This window comes from Limulus polyphemus, unplaced genomic scaffold, assembly GCF_000517525.1.
Source record: "Limulus polyphemus unplaced genomic scaffold, Limulus_polyphemus-2.1.2 Scaffold494, whole genome shotgun sequence".
Taxonomy (NCBI): domain Eukaryota; kingdom Metazoa; phylum Arthropoda; class Merostomata; order Xiphosura; family Limulidae; genus Limulus; species Limulus polyphemus.
In genome coordinates, this window is record NW_013666104.1 from 98,337 (window position 1) to 103,753 (window position 5,417).

A 5,417-nucleotide genomic window follows, 5' to 3' on the forward strand; every position below is an offset into this window, starting at 1 on the left:
TGGAAAACGTATGCAAATGTGGAAGGTGTTAAAGAGGACATTGACATGTTTTTAGCTTCAAGAAAAGTGATTTCTTGAATCAGGGCATTAACAACCTGATTGTCAGGTGAAAAACATCATCGATAAGAATGGAGACTATTTCATTTAATAAATGTTTTGTTATTATATATATAAGTTGTTCGGGTTTTTTTATCCAAAAAAAGCGACATTCTTTTCTTGACGACCTATTGTTACAATGAAAGCTGCGCAAGTTACTTTTTTTTAAAGATACTTACAAAATGATGAACTAGACAAGTATGAATTGAAATGACGACATATACAATTTTGTTTTAAAGTTGTTTTAACGCGAAGCTAACAATGGAATATCTGCGCTCTGTCTACGCAGGAAACGAACCCTGCATTTTAGCGTTGTAAGTTCTTAAACTGATTGCTTACCCAGAGGGGGGATAACGTATAAAGATCTACTTTCTACCGACAAACACGGATGAATGATCTGAAAAAGAAAAGACTAAAGAGGATTAAGATAAGTTTCACTCATGTGTTATCCATTTTAATTCTTTTTGATGTAGAATCTTCATGTAGTTGACCAATTAGGGTTGACTTTGCCACTTTTTCAGTGTAAACTGTTTTTAGTTGGACTGTTTTATATGTGATTTTGAAACAGTGACGGATACGTACAAGGAAGTACACCATTTTTACCTCTCGTTTATTGTTTAAGATAATTATATTAGGACACCTATTTTCAGTTATTCCTAATATTCTGAAAAATATACTATTAGTAATTTTATGGTATATCTGAGAAGGTGTTTCTCTATTACAAAAAGTATGTTATACAGAAAAGAACAATCCAAGAAGCAATATCTGAAAAAAAAATATCATAGCTATGATAATGTGCAGATGAAATTATCTGTATTTAATTCGCTTTACATTAGTTTTATCTTAAGTTTAAAATTGCTTGAACATCGTTTTTCAGTTGGGGTTCTTATGAAGTCCTACACGACGCTGCAATATTGATTGTTATTGTTCCACTCTAATTAATGATTAACATCTGATTTTGCTTCACTTACACGTAGACAGCGAAAATGCGGCGGGTATGGTCGCACCTATATATCTATAGAATATATTTAAAAGGTGTAAAAACCGTTTCAGATAATATCAAAATGTCCACTTTTTAGTGAAAAAAAAAACTACACAAGTTTATTCGAGGGGGCATGCTCTCGGACCCTCTCCTCTCCAGTAAGGCTTCGCCACTCATTTTATTTTTTCTTACAAAAGTACAACTCCCTTTTATAGATTCCGCCTAAGCCACTGCTTCTTTTGCAAACATGTTTAAGTAACAACTTTTAATTGCAATTTGTATGACAAATCTTTTATTCAGACGTAAAGTGTTTCAAATATTATTTTGTTAGCTTGATCAGTATACCTAGATTAAATGTTTTTCTAGCTCAAGTTCAGCAGTTTTATTTCTTACTTTTTGTTTTGTAAATACATTCTCAAGAATACCTGTTTTTATTTAGTTTAACTTCTGTGTAGCAGATAAAATTGGATTTCTGTTCATTATATATATATATATATATAGTTCTTTTTAAACTTCCATTTAATGCCTCCAAGTTTCTGTACAAAGAAAATTCGAAGTGTAAAAAAAAGAAGACTTTCAGTAAAAACCTTTTTAGTTTAATATTTGCACTTACACTCTTGCTTTAACAATGACAGATTTTAATTTCCTCCATCAGTACCTAGAGCCACCTCAGGGTAAGGGTGTCACGATCAGGATGTGAACACAAATCCTTTGTCTCTATTATATGCTGACTTAATTGAATTTCAGTTGAGTGAATACAATAATAAACTCAAAAGAAACTTTCTCGAATCTGTATTGCATTAGTGTAACGAAACTCAGCTATCAAACCTTTAGCAACAGGATGTTGTTAACTCACCCTTTAAGGCAAAAGTAATTTGGCAGCGCCAATGAAAGTATTAATTTCTTTTATTTTCAACTGAGGCGAAACGTCACTTCTTGTGTTTGTTTTAGCTAGAAAAAGGCTGTAGGTAGCTGTAAAATAAGACTGCTGCCAGAGAAGGGATATATGCCACTACGTAAATCAAATTTAAAGGAAGGCAAGAATACTTATGGCATACCCGATGGTCTAAAGTTTTTGCAGTTAAAGCAAACTGACTGTTTTATATTTTACGGCGATCTTAATATATCATCAATGTTTTCAGTGTACTCCATTAACGAAAGTGTATATAAGATATATTTCATTGATGTAGTATCTTAAGAATTGCCTGCAAGTACACTTGGAAATGTAACAATTGTCGTAAAAATATTTTATCGAATAACCTGTATATCGTCATTACAATAGCTATTATAAATAGTTGAGTTTGAACAAAACTCCCTAAATAACAAAATACTACTAGTCAAAGATTGTAAGTAAAATAGTTAGCATTTTGGTTTGTTTCCCATAATAACCAAAATATACAGTAATAAAATATCCAGCTACAATGAGGAGAATAAAGATATTGCTGCTGTTTAAGTTTCTTGCTTTTTTTCTGATCCATACCATTTAAGATTTTGTTTATACCTTGTTAGGATAAGCGCTTAAGCCTTAAGTACTTCACAATTAAAATACTTTAGAATATTTCTTGCTTCTTGATGTAGAATATAATTCTCCACAGAAGCAAAATTAAAGATTACTATTAAATTTCATGCATTAAATATACCAAATTCAGACCGTAGAAATATTGACGACATCACTACTGTGAAATGGGCTGCTTTGAACAAGAAGTGACACCTCCTCACTTCTAATCTACTTCCCTTGTCTTACAACAATTTTCACGGAGAATGAATGCTGCTGAAAATCCTCGCAGATATTTTACTCGTTTTGAGTAAATTTGTAGGTGAATTTCGCGTTTCCAATGGAAAAAAAAGGAAGAATGCAATTTCTTTAAAACAATCTACAAACATTTTAAGGTAAGACATTTAAAGTGCATTACAAGAGCTTCGAAAAGAAAGCCAATTATGGACTGAGAGTTTACTTTTACTCTTTGCACCGCTTTCATCCGAAAAAAGTTATAATTTTGTGGTTTGATTAATCTGCATTTTTACGTAAATACGAAAAAACGCCAGTGTTAAATAATAAACGTATAAGTTGCAAAAAATTCACCTTCAATTACCTTTAAAAATGGGGGAAGAATTTGAAAATGACACTGTTAAAACTAATACTCCCCAGTGGCACAACGGTGTGTCTGCGGACTTACAACGCTAGAAACCGGGTTTCGATGTCCGTAGTGGGCCGAGCACAGATAATCCATTGTGTAGCTTTGTGCTTAACAACAAGTAAAACTAATTTTGATAAACTAAATTTCTCGCATAATAATTTATTTCTTTGAGATAAGGATTTTGACATAATCTGTTTTGATGCTATTGCATAATTATCATTATAATTCAACAATGCACACAAACGTTACAATTAAAGTAGCAGTAATAGGAATATTTCTTTATACTTAACACTTGAATTTTATGAGGATGAATCAATCCAAAATTATTGAAGTCATTGTTTTATAGCTGCAAGGGAACTTTACAAGATAAAACTCCTTGAAATGGAAAAACGTTAGAACTACTTCTGACGATCATTTTTGTAAAAGATGTATTCTGGAGAACGACAGTATGAGTTCACCCACGATACAACATTGTACATTTGATGTATATATCCTATAGAACAACAGTATGAATCTACACACGCTAGAGCATTTTATGTTTGACGCATTAAAATCCAATAAAACAACACACGCTATGACATTGTACACTTGATATTTTGATCTCATAGAACAACAGTGAGTTCACACACGCCATAATATTGTGCATTTGATACTTATATCCTATAGAACTAAATCTACATATGATAGGCATTTTACACTTGAAATATTAAAATCCTGTAGAGGAAAAGTACGGATCCACACAAGTTATAACATTTTACACTTAAAGTATTAAGATTCTGTAAAACAGTATGAATTAACACATCTGCAACATTTTTTCTTTAGACATATTACGATCCTGTAAAGCAGTCATATGAATCTACACATACTACAATATTAAAAACTTGACATATTAAATTCGGCAGAAAAAAGTAATCATACATAGACGCTACATATTTTACACTTGACGTATTAATATCCTGTATAACAATTGTAGCGAATTCGCATGGGCAACAACATGTGACATATGACGCATTAAGATCTTACAGATCAACATTACTGATTCAACTATGTTACAGTAACTTTTGATTTTGTGGATAAATGCTATTGGAATTCAGTAACAAAATTAATATTAACTAGAATCACTTAAAGCATTCACCTGCTTAACTGAAAGAAAATGAAGCCTGGTGACATTTAAAAAAAAAAATATATATATATCACACTATGATAATAACTACAGATTCTTTTTCAGTAGTCTTTAAATGTGCTTTACACTTAAATCTAGAGAGTTAAGAGTAGCGTTATATATATAGGGGAGACCGGGGCTAGTTGTTACAGGGGCAAGTTGATACAGTGCCTCTAGCTCTTGTTGAGATTAATAGACGGCGATAGTTCACGGACCATCGAACTCGTGTTGCGCAAGCTTTGTTTTAATGGCGGCATGAATAAGATCAGTCACGAAATAAAAAAGGTATGTACATTTTCTGTTTTTGCATACCTAAACTAATAAAAAAATGTCTAGTGTAAATAGATATTTTATATAAAGAGTTGTAGACTTCGATAGTTAATACCTCTTAATATACTATAACATTGAGTTGTGTTGTTTGACGATGAATTAGTATGGAGACATTGTTATACCCCATGTCGATATGGGGCATGTTGAATTTCGCGCAAAGCTACACGAGGGCTATCTGCGCTAGCCGTCCCTAATTTAGCAGTGTAAGACTAGAGGGAAGGCAGCTAGTCATCACCACCCACCGCCAACTCTAGAGCTACTCTTTTACCAACGAATAGTGGGATTGACCGTCACATTATAACGCCCCCACGGCTGAAAGGGCGAGCATGTTTGATGTGACGGGGATTCGAACCCGCGACCCTCTGATTGCGAGTCGAGCGCCCTAACCACCTGGCCATGCCGGGCCCGCACGTATATTAGAAAGACTGATAGAGGAACTGTGTCAACAAAGGTGTTTGAGCAGGCGGCTGATAGAGTTATTAATCATAATGAGTCATTAAGAAAAACTGCTTCTGATTTTAATGTAAATAAAATTAATTACAGATTAATAATTTAATTTAAAGGTATTGTTCGTGCTCAGGTTTGTTATTATTTTACAAAAAGCAGTAAACAAAACTATCATGATATATAGGCCTATTATAATTCATATATCAACAAAAAATGTTTATAAATATTTCTGTACAGATAACTTAATATTATAAAATCAAAA